Source organism: Benincasa hispida, chromosome 11, assembly GCF_027475165.1.
Source record: "Benincasa hispida cultivar pf3 chromosome 11, pf3_genome.v1.1, whole genome shotgun sequence".
Lineage (NCBI taxonomy): Eukaryota > Viridiplantae > Streptophyta > Magnoliopsida > Cucurbitales > Cucurbitaceae > Benincasa > Benincasa hispida.
The window spans coordinates 56,960,474-56,973,228 of record NC_143488.1 but is presented as its reverse complement, the minus strand read 5'-3'; the positions used below and the strand labels follow the sequence as shown (position 1 = coordinate 56,973,228).

The 12,755-nt window shown below is 35.7% G+C and overlaps 1 long non-coding RNA gene across 1 annotated transcript; it reads left to right on the top strand.

Moving 5' to 3' along the window:
- The first annotated feature begins 886 nt into the window (after nucleotides 1–886).
- Nucleotides 887–10,922, top strand: LOC150032763 (uncharacterized). Its single transcript, XR_016524548.1, has 3 exons — nucleotides 887–9,654; nucleotides 9,736–9,800; nucleotides 9,893–10,922. It is a non-coding gene; the product is annotated as an uncharacterized LOC150032763 (long non-coding RNA).
- Nucleotides 10,923–12,755: the final 1,833 nt, after the last annotated feature.

The following is a 12,755-nucleotide window of genomic DNA, read 5'->3' as shown; positions in this document are numbered from 1 at the left end:
ACTTCAACATTAATATCACTTTCTCCATCATTTCCAGATTCAAGAGTAACTAAATCTTCAAGACGCATCAACATATTTATTATGATTTTTTTCAATTGTTATAGTTGATAAAAAATATGTTAATATGTCAACTCAACAAAATTCAATTTCTAAGTTCCATATAAGATCTAAATGTTATACATTTAAATCAACCCAAATATAAAATCCATAAAATATACATTTAGATCAGCCCAAATCTAAGATTCATAAATTATACATTTAAATCAATCTAAATCCAAGATCCATAAATTATTCATTTAAATCCGTCCAAATAAAAATAAAATAATATATCCATGAACCATACATTTAATTCAACCCAAATGCAAACAAAATAATATAAACCAATCTTTATTTTTATAAACATATACATATATTTCTAGGTTCAACCCAATAAATACATAATCATCCAACAAATTATTTATAAAAAAAATAATCCAACAAACATAATCATCAGAAAAATAGTCCAACAAAATCTAGTTTCTAAGTTCATCAACATATATCCAAAAATAAATCATGGATCCATAAACTGCACATTAAGTTCCAAAATGATATATATATATATATATATATATTGGAAAACAATGTAGGAAAATTTTTTTACCTCAGTCAAAAAGAGGAAGAAGCTTTCTGACTTCCTTTTCCATTAAACAACCGACTTAAATTTTTAGAACATCAATTTTGTTTATGAAATGTCAAGAACAAATGAACTTATATTTTTTTTTTTTGTAAAAAACAAATATCTAACATGAAAATTAAAATAAAATAATTAATAGTCGAAATTATATATATATATATATATATATATATCTTATTTTAGATCAATTCACAACAATATAAAATGAGTTACACATTTATTTGGATATTTGGAACATTTGAAACATAAATTTTGGTATATACTAATACATTTATTTTAGATCTTTTGAATCTATCAAATTTGATTATATTGTTCTTTATTGTTGTCATGGGTCATTCTCCTAACATAATGAATAAAAAATGTAAAATTCAAACACATGAAAACCAAATAAAAATTTTGGTTCAAACACATGAAAACGATTTTTTTTTTTTAAATAATGTTATTTTAATATATATATATATATATATTAACAAAAATAGGGTAAGATTGAAAATATTAACAAAAATAAGTTTTAAATCGTGTACCCGATACATGATTATGCCTTAATCGTGTACCTGGTACACGATTAGCTTTAAGTCGTATACCCGGTACACGAGTGCCGGTTGATCTGGCACGCGCAGACTGCCAATGTGGCAGTCATGCAACCTTGACTAAGGTAATCATGTACCCAGTACACAATTACCTTAAGTCGTGTACTGGGTACACGACTTCCTTCTCCATTAAACCGCCGTGCGACTCATCTTCTTCCTCATTCGAAAGCTTCTGCCTTTTTGCTTTCGTCTTCCCCGTCCAAAATCGTTTGAAAACCTCCTCCGTTTGTTTCCGTCTTGCACATCCAAATGTATCATTTTTCCTCCATTTAACTGTCCATCTTGCTTTGAAGTTGAAGAAATACTAATTGTAGATGTAGAACGTTGAGGTTCTTCTATTATTCTTGAATTTGAACTATAAAACTTCATCAAATCACAACAAAGTCTCTAACACGTTTAATTTCAACAGTATGATGAGATTCATAGATTTGAGGAAAATAAAACTGGATCAATCTAATCTTAAATCTAGGATGTAATATTGTAGTTATTGTCCATACACCATGAATCACACCCCAATATTTTTCAAACTTAGCAATCATTCTTGATGTCATTACTTGTACCTCCTCAACATCAGAGTTAAGCCATTTAGAAAGTTCCAACCTAATTTCACAAACTTCTTCAAGTTTTTTTTTTTTTTTTAACTGGACTGAACGTGAAGTTTCTTTCAAGCTGCCTACATACTCTTTTTAATGATAGGTATCAAGTCATAATGTAGTTCGAAGAGATTTTTTTTTGTTTTTTATGCGCGATTGAACTTAAATTTCTTTAAGTTGCCTACGTACCCTTTATAATGAAAGGGATCAAGTCGTAATATAGTTCATACAATTTTTTTTGAGCCGTTCACATTTTAAGCTCATGCGGGCTAGGAGCATCATGCAATTTAGGCTCGTGCGATGAGGAGCTTCTTCATTTAAACTTCAGAAGCTCTTATTTCATCATGGTTTTGATTATCCTCTTCATTTGTAGGATTCGTCAATATGATGAGTTTTGGCTTCATTATCAAGGAACCTTATGTACTTATGTCAACAGAAAATTTCCTCTTCATGCGTGAAGGGACACGACTATGAATCTTTTCATCGTTGTTTTCTTCATGGAATGACGTTGGCTTCAAGATTTTCATCCTTCTTTTACGTTGATCGCTTGTTGTCTTGAGACGATCAAAAGCAGATGCCGGAGGTTGATCTTTCTTAAATGTGGATATACTTAGCCTTTTAAAGGCTGAAGTTCAAGCAGAAGTAGTCGTTGGACATTGGTCTTCTTCTCCTACCGTGGCCATACTCAATCTCTGAAAAACTGAAGATCGAGCACTTGAAGGCTTAATACGATCGAAGACAGAAGTTCTTTGCTTCATTTCTTCTAAGTCTTTGACTTCTTCAGCAGTCACATGATTGTTGTCGACTTCCACTATACTGACAGTGTGACATGAAATAACTTCTGATACTTTCTCTGGATGATTATTGAGAAAGCTTCTTGGGAGAAATTCTGCCGATGTTGCTGGCCGTCAGAATTGAGGGAAGTCTTTCTCTTCTTTCTTAGCAGGCTTAGGCTTTCGTGTCATCTTTTTGCCTTTTTTTTTTTTTTTTTTTTTTTTTTTTTTTATTATAAGTCTTGTTTCTTCTTCTATAGCTTTGATAGGAACGCGACTTTTTTTGGGTGGAGTTTGGTTGTTTTCTCTTTCAATGAGACACTACTATCCACCTTTTGTTGTCATCTTCAACAAGCTCATATTTCTTTTCGGAATTTGCTGTTTGAATCTCTTGTTGGAACCGAACAACTATAGGCTCGAATTCTCCAAACTGGATCGGATTTTGTCTTTGAGCATGGGACACAGACAGTATTGGAACATTTGAAGTCACCGCTACTGTAGCGTGATTTGTCTAAGCTACTTCGTCCAAATCTAACACAATCTTCTTTTCACGAGCCAACTTCATAATTCGTTCCTTCAGCGCGAAGCACCTTTCAACTGGGTGACTAATGACCTGATGATACTTGTAGTAGTTAGGATCATCCATTTTTTCTTCTTGTTCCGATCACTTGCATTCCGGTAGCTGAATAAGTTGCTTCTCTAGTAGTTGCTCCAACATATCTGCCACATCAGAGTCAGGGAATGGATAAACCTTCTCTTGTCGTTCTTTAAGAGTTGGACGACGTTTCTCACCCTCATTGTGCCTTCTTTCAAATTTTGTTTGTTTTCCTTTGGAGGAAAATTTCAGCGGGGTCACATGAACGACCATAGATTCTTTTGTGGCACTACCCACGATCTTTTCAGTGCCCTTGGCATCATTTCTGTATTTTCTCCCTTCAGAGACTAGGAAATCTTTAGTTCCCCTATTGGCAATGCTCAGCTCCATATCATGAGCTTGTGTTACCATCCCCTCAAACGTACGAGGTTTTATCCCTTGTAGGATGTAGAGGAGTTCCCAATGCATACCCTGCGTGCACATTTCCACAACAGACAACTCGGTGAGTCGATCTTTGCAATCCAGACTCAGAGCTCTCCATCGATTGATGTAGTCGACGATTGGTTCCCTTTTCCGTTGTTTGGAGTTTATCAGCTCCATCATGCTGACGGTACATCTGGTGCTGTAGAAGCGATTCAAGAATTCGCTTTCAAGTTGCTCCCAGCTGTTAATCACCTCAGGCTCTAAGTCTGTGTACCAGTCAAAAGCGTTCCCTTTGAGGGTTCTAACGAACTGTTTGACCAGTAGATCTCCTCTTGTTCCTGCATTTTCGCAGTTTCTACGAAGTGGGCAATGTGTTGCTTTGGGTTGCTCTTTCCGTCGAATTATTGGAACTTTAGGGGCTGATATCCAGTAGGCATTCTCAAGTTGTCGATCCTCTGAGTGTATGGCTTGGAATACATGAAGGAGGTTTGGGCCGACCCTCCATATTGAGCTCTTATAGAGGTCATGATCATGTCTTGTAGTTGTTGTTGGACCGACAAAGAGGCCACCAAGGCTGACTGTTGCGATTGGCTTTCTTGTAGCACAGTCTTCCCCTTGTCGATTTCTTTCATCATGGGTGCTAGGCTTGATTGAGCAGTATCTCGAGCTTGTATCTGATCTCTTAAAGCAGCGATTTCATGATCTCGCTCCTCTACAGCCTTCATTATGAGGTTTATCTTTACCTCTATCTCTGCCATGGTCGACTCAGTTGTTACGTCAGTCATCATGACAGACACTACATCAAGATGTGATTCTTTCTCTGATAGATCAGTAACAGAAGCATAGTTTTTAAACAAGGGATTTTCTCTGATGACGATCTCGCCTTTAAGAAATTCCATCAGCTGGCCCCAGATTTCCTCCGTGATGACAGAGTTTATGTAAGTGTTGCTTGCAACGGTAGCTTTGGATGCAACTTTCTTTGGTGCCATTTGGCTTGTTTGAATGCCGAGAAAGAGATAAGAGGTAGAGAGGTTCCATCGGGTATGCCAATTTGTTCGCACGAGGTTTCTGGAGAAACGTGTTTTGTGGAGTTGAACTTAAGTTGGTGTTAATGTTGGAGTTGATTTGATGCGATGTGGTTCGATCTCTAATATTTGATCCTCTGATTCTCTCTCAGTTGGGTGAATATGCTTGACTTGGAGAAAGAAAGTACCGAACGTTCTTAAAGTAGAAGTCTTGGAAGCTTAGAGTAGAAGTCTTAGAAGAGTATTTGTGTCTTCAAAGGTCTTCTACCTTATAGGAGTGCAGCTTCAGGAGTCCCCTACTTATTAGTGAATTCTCTCTGGGTCTTCTGAGTGTAGAAAATGTTACCCTTACAAATGAAGAGAACTTCTCTATTTATAGAGTTCTTAGGTGGGCTTCGTGGGCTTGGTTGGTCCATGGGCTTGACCCTTGGGCCCAATTAGTTGGTTTTGAACCTGATCTGGAATTTGGGTCCAATTCAACTTTTTTTATAGTTTGGACTTTAAGCCCAAATAGTAATATCAAATTGGACCAATTTAATCTCATCTGATTCATCCGCGTGACGTCATCGAAACTTGTCTTTAATTCAATTCGGGACATGTGTCAACTTCTAATTGGACCCAAAGTCAATGATTTAGAAATTCGTCGTTAATTTAGCAAACGATGTGGTGACTTGTGATTGGTCCAAAATTTCTCATTCAACACGCACTATTGGGTATTCAAGATCCTTAACAAATCCAAGAACTCATTTAGATCTTATTCCAAAACTAACGAACCTTGTGGTGGTGTTCGAAAGATGACAACAACTGGAAGAGAAGAGGACCAACGGCGAGCAGATCCGAAAACTTGAAAGTCGGAGCGGCGTGGCTGAGATGAGCCGAAATGTATGACACTAGATGACGTGAGGAGGCGCGACAGATCTGGACGGCATCGCGAAGAGACGGGCCTTGAGGCTTGACGGAGGAGTCGACGACGGCTAGGCTCGAACGGTGCTAAAAGAGGGAGCGACGGCTGAGGCTTTGATGGTGGCTGGGCTTCGCCCGGAGAGAGAACGAAAAAGGGAGAGATTTGTTGGGAAATTTGTACGGATGACCCATTTTTTGGGTCCAAAATGTCAAATGACCAATTTTTAAAAAACAATGTTAGCTATTGTCCATACACCATGAATCACACTCCAATATTTTTTAAACTTAGCAATCATTCTTGATGTCATTACTTGTACCTCCTCAACATCAGAGTTAAGCCACTTAGAAAGTTCCAACCTAATTTCACAAACTTCTTTAAAAAAGACATTAGAGGTTGGATAACTTGACCTAGAAAACAACTCAGTCATCAGAAGGAAGATGGTTTTAGTCTATCACACATTTCTTTTGCAAAATTCCAATCAGTATCTGAAGGAAGACAAGTTTATGGTGGCTCACGTTATTTTAGACGAGGAAAAATATCTTTATATTCCAAAGCAGTTTTGAGCATCACAAATGTTGAATTCCATCTTGTAATACAATAAATACTGAGTTTTTTAGTACATGGAATTTGTAATTGACGAACTCCTTCAATTTTTTCCTTTCTTTTTGGAGAAAGAGTCCAGAAATGAACAGTACCTCTAATTTTCTCTATACCATCCGAAATTATAGCCAAACCATCTTTCACTATCAAATTCAAAATATGTGCACAACAACAAATGTGGAACAAACTTCCATGCAACCACAGTGTCCTTAAATCTAACTTGCTTAATAAAATGTCAACCATTGCATCATTTGTTGAAAAATTATCTACTATTAAAGTGGACAATTTACAATCTATGTTCCAATAAAAAATACACTACATTAATGCTTCAGAAAGTAACTGGCTAATATGTGGATGTGGCACGTGTAAAAACCTAGTATAGTAGTATTAGGTAATAATATGTTAAAATGAAAACTATCAAATCAACAAAAAATACATAGCAATATAAAAGATTTAAATTACCTTAAAAGTCTGCTTTGCAGGACCCAAGAATCATCAATAAAATGTGCAGTGATTGCCATGTAACTCTTCTTCTGACTAGACGCAGTCCACATATCCGTAATAAGAGCAACCTTACTTCTATTGTTTTCCAAAAATTTCATTGTTTTAATTCTCTCTTCTTCATAAACTTTTATTATATCTCTCCTCATCGTGGTTCTTGAAATCATCTTAAACAACGGTTGAACACCACTAAAAAACTTTCTAAATCCTTTGTGTTCAACCATGTTTATTAGATGTTCATGTAAGATTATAACATAAGCAAGATCTCTTCTAGAAGATTCATAATCAAAGAGGGTCGGGTTTAGGACTACTTTTCCTTCATTGGTTTTAGTGGGTCTCAAGCATGATTGCCTAATGTCTCTGTCTTCGTAAGGGACAAATTTTGAAATGGTCATTTAAATGCTTTGTCCCATTTTTAGATTCCCCTCTTGACTTTTTTCCACAATAATTACATACTGCTTTCATTGTGTCATTTATTTTTTGTCTTTAATAATGATTCCATACTACTGAGGTTAACCTATTACTTTTTAGTACATCCTCATTATAATCAGTATCTTATGTAATAGGCGTAGATTGATCATTACTACTCGAAACACTGTTTATTGGGGTTGATTCGCTCATGTTCATGGATGTTGGAGTTGAACCACCTTGTTCTAACTCATTATTGACCTGAGGCATAGATTGATCATTACCACACGTTCGAGGCGGGTCCTTTTGGGGCCCCGGCCCCACAAATTAAATGGACATCTCTATTTGTGAATATGTGATTTGTGATTGTGAATCTGTGGACTGTGATCTACTATTTTTTGTATGTCTGAAATTGACTAATTGTTCGATTTTGTGATTGTTTTGTTACTATTTAACTCTTTGTAGGTGAAATTTGAAAATGACTCTATCGAATAATAATGAGTTAGAACAAGGTGGTTCAACTCCAACATCCATGAACATGAGCGAATCAATCCCAATAAACATTGTTTCGAATGGTAATGATCAATCTACGCCTATTACGTTAGATACCGATGATAATGAGGATGTACTAAAAAGTAATAGGTTGACATTAGTAGTATGAAATCATTATAAAAGACAAAATAAATGACACAATGAAAGAATATGTAATTATTGTGGAAAAAAAGTTAGGAGGGGGATCTAAAAATGGGACAAAGCATTTACATGACCATTTCAAAATTTTAGGCAATCATGTTTGAGACCTACTAAAATCAATGAAGGAAAAGTAGTCCTAAATGCGACCCTCTTTGATTATGAAGCTTCTAGAAGAGATATTGCTTATGTTATAATCTTACATGAATATCCAATAAACATGGTTGAACACAAAGGATTTAGAAAGTTTTTGAGTGGTGTTCAACCGTTGTTTAAGATGATTTCAAGAACCACGATGAGGAGAGATATAATAAAAATTTATGAAGAAGAGAGAATTAAAACAATGAAATTTTTGGAAAATAATAGAAGTAGGGTTACTCTTACTACGGACATGTGGACTGCGTCTAGTCAGAAGAAGGGATACATGGCAATCACTGCACATTTTATTGATGGCGGGTCCTGCAAAGTAGACTTTTAAGGTAATTTAAATCTTTTATATTGTTATGTATTTTTTGTTGATTTGGTAGTTTCCATTTTAACATATTATTACCTAATACTACTATACTAGGTTTGTACACGTGCCACATCCACATACTGGACAGTTACTTTCTGAAGCATTAATGGAGTGTATTTTTTATTAGAACATAGATTATAAATTGTCCACTTTAACAGTAGATAATTGTTCAACAAATGATGCAATGGTTAACATTTTATTAAGGAAGTTAGATTTAAGGACACTGTGGTTGCATGGAAGTTTGTTCCACATTCATTGTTGTGCACATATTTTGAATTTGATAGTGAAAGATGGTTTGACTATAATTTCGGATGGTATAGAGAAGATTAGAGGTACTGTTCATTTCTGGACTTTTTCTCCATAAAGGAAGGAAAAATTTGAAGGAGTTCATCAATTACAAATTGGAAAAATTTAAAGGAGTTCGTCAATTACAAATTCCATGCACTAAAAAACTCAGTCTTGATTGTATTACAAGATGGAATTCAACCTTTGTGATGCTCAAAACTGCTTTGGAATACAAAGATGTTTTTTCTCGTCTAAAATAACGTGAGCCACCATACACTTGTCTTCCTTTAGATACTGATTGGAATTTTGCAAAAGAAATGTGTGATAGACTAGAACCATTTTACTTGATGACTGAGTTGTTTTCTAGGTCAAGTTATCCAACCTCTAATGTCTTTTTTGAAGAAGTTTGTGAAATTAGGTTAGAACTTTCTAAGTGCTTTAACTCTGATGTTGAGGAGGTACAAGTAATGACATTAAGAATGATTGCTATGTTTGAAAAATATTGGAGTGTGATTCATGGTGTATTGGCAATAGCTACAGTATTAGATCTTAGATTTAAGATGAGATTGATCCAGTTTTATTTTCCTCAAATCTATGGATCTCATTAAACTGTTGAAAATAAACGTGTTAGAGACTTGTATTGTGATTTAATGAAGTTTTATAGTTCAAATTCAAGAACAATAGAAGAACCTCAACGTTCTACATCTACAATTAGTACTTCTTTAACTTCAAGGCGAGATGGAAGTAGTAGTTTAACTGCTTTTGTTAATAGGAAAGATCGATATCTCAAGTTTGAAGAGTTTGTTAATAATGTTGATAATGTCAAATCAGAGTTGGATCATTATTTGGATGAGTCTCTTCTACCGCAGTAAGATGATTTTAATATTTTGCAATGGTGGAAGTTGAATGGAGTGAAGTATCCTGCTTTGTATCAAATTGCAAAAGATATTCTAGTCGTTCCTGTCACTACTGTTGCTTCTGAATCTACATTTAGTATTGGTGGTAGACACATAGGTCCACATCGTTCTCAAATTAATGAAAATTTATTGGAAGCTACTCAAGATTGGTTATGGGCAGAAGGTATGAATTGTTTAATTCATTTAATAAGCTTTTATTATTTATAATTTGAGATTTAATTTTCCTTTTACATGTCTTAAATAGATAAACATACTCCTATAGATGCTAAAGTTTTGGAAAATGTTCTTGAGGATCAAAATCCAGATTATGTAAGCTATAAATTCGTGTATTATTATTATTATTATTATTATTAATTTAATATTGATTTATATTAATATGTACAATATTTGTATTTTTTTAGGAATCATCCCTTGCAAACTTGGATGAAATTCGTTGATGGCGGCTTGGTTTGGCGATGTTAATGAAGTGTTGTTGTCTGTTGTATCTTAAACAAATATATTTGTTGGCATGTTGTACCTTTTTTTAAAATAGTTGATGGATTATGAATGGATATTATTTAAGTTTAAATTGAATTTTAATGAAATGGATGTTTTTATTACTTAAATTTATGTTGAATTTTAATGAGAATAATTGATGGATTATGAATGAATATTTTTAATAGAAAAATTGATGATATTCTATTGAAATTTGCTCTAAAAAATGTTTTGTTTCAATTGAAACTGAATTGAAAAAGTCCATAATTGATTAAAAACAAAGGTGGGAAAATTTTTCCCACGGGGAACTCGATCCCCGTGGAATCTCCGCGGGGAATCCCCACCATGTTCCCTGTGGGGAATTTCGCAGCGATGGGGAATAGTATAGGGAGGCGGGGACGGGGACGGGATGGATTTCCCGTCCCTTCCCCGACCCGTGGACATCTCTATTCACAAATCAAACAAGAAATCATAGATCAAATTCACAAATCGAACAACTAGTTTTATCTTCAGATTCACAAATCAGATCAGAAAGTGGATATTCAGTTGGTATACCTTAAAACGATCTGACGGAGGCCGGAGGGACACTGACGATGATACTTGAGAGGGAGAGTGATGGTCAGAAGTCACTGCTGAGAGGTCGTTGCTAACCAAAGTTGAGACCGTGGCTGCTGACCAGAAATCGTGTCGCTACTGAGAAGTCACCGACGAGAGGGAGCTGACTGGTCTGAGGAGTCACCGACGAGGGGAACTTGAGAGTGCCACTGCTGAGTGCTGAGGAGTGCCGTGTCGCACGCTGCCGCGTGACTCGTGAGGGTGAGCTGTGAGCGTGAGTGAGGAGTGAGGATGAGGACTAGAGTGGAGGACCGGAGGTCGTGACTCGTGAGGGTCAACCCGGGTGTGACCGCTGACCAGAACTTATGAGGGTGAGGGTGAAGCCGTGTGTGCCGCCGACTGAAATGGAGAAGGAATGAGTTGCTCAGCAGTTTAGGGTTTTATTTTATAATATAATATATATAAATAAAATAATATAATATAATAATTAATATATATATATATATATACACTCGGGCCGGCCAGGGCCGAGGAATATTCCCTGGCCCCAGCCTCGAAATGGAAATGGAAAAAAATTTTCTCACTCCCTCCCCCATTCCCCATGTGTTTGGGGATTCCCCACCTCGTTCAGGGCGGGTGGACCCTGTGGATTAAATGGACATCTCTATGTATGACATACATACCACTTATTGATGAATGCTACAAATTGTCCAATTTCAGGTGATGTTATGAAGGTCGCTTCCATCCAATAGAATACTCAGATTATTGGATAGAATATTTGCCAGAATTATCATTTACAGGTTTGTCCAAATGCGGACTTACTAGGGGAACAGGGTCGGCCAAAAAGTACGAGCATTCATAATGAAATAGAGTAGAGAGAGGCAAGCCAAAAAGTTCGATGTACAATTTACAAGAGAGGACATAACAGACGTACTTGTCCACAACGTACATTAGGTGTTTCGTCTTCGGGTCATTAGTGCATCTTTTATATACTTGTATTTTTTTTTATGTAATTGTATATTTTATGTACTTATATTTTTCATGTAATTATATCTTTTATGTACTTATATTTTTTATGTAATTGTTTCATTTTATGTAATTGTACATTTTATGTAATGAATTTATTTTTCATGTAATTGTATCTTTTTATGTATCTTTTATGTGATGAATTTTATTATGTAATGTAATTTGAACTTCTTAGGTAATGGAGTCTGGTCCTTCTAACCCTATACAATTATATCAACAAAATACGTATAGTTCACAATCGGTATGGGATAGTTCTTCCACAGTAGTTTTGAGTTGTCGAAGAAGGGAGACGTCTGCACAACATACTATCCCATTTAACCACCTCATTATTCCCTACGTTGAACAGGCAGGTTTTCTTGGGGTTGCACAAATCGATTTTATTCAGCTTGATTGGCACCTCTAGTTGAGCGTTAGAGACCAGAAATCTACACATTTCACCTACCTTGTGGGAAATGTACAATCATGCTGCAGGATGTTACCATACAGTTTGAGTTACGAATAGACGGACAACCATTGATAGATTCACTACAATATGACTGGAAGAATGTTTGTGAAAAGCTCTTAGGCGTTCTACCAGATGATCTGAATGCTCAAAATTGAGTATCCCCTGGTTGGTGTCCCAGTTTCTAGAATTACCTCCCGATGCCGATGACATCAGCGTACGTAGGTATGCACAAGCATACATCATGCAGCTTATTGAAGAATTTTTGTTCGCTGACAAGTCAAATATTCTAGTGCATCCCATGTTCCTCCCAATATTGTCTGATTTCGAGCATGTTGGTACATACTTGTGGGTCGTGCATGTCTTGCATGGTGGTATAAAGAACTTTGTTGGGCTACCAATGCACAAGTGTTGGAAATAGTGGGGCCACTGACAGGTATGGGCTTATGATAGATTTCCAATTATAACACCACAAGTCCAGTACAGACCCCAGATCATCATCGACTTAGTGCCAGGTATTATTTCATTTATATATTTATTTCATTATCATTTTATGTAAGAATATAAATTAATTGTATTTTTTTAATTTTAGATGGAGTGGTGTATAGCTACCTCTGAACAGTCAACAAATATGTTGCTTGTGTACCAAAAAATATTTGACAGATTGATGAACAATCAGGTAACAAATGTTTATATAAATGAATATTTAAAACATTTTGGATGTATACATTTTTTTGGATAGATTATTTGGACGTCATACACACAAT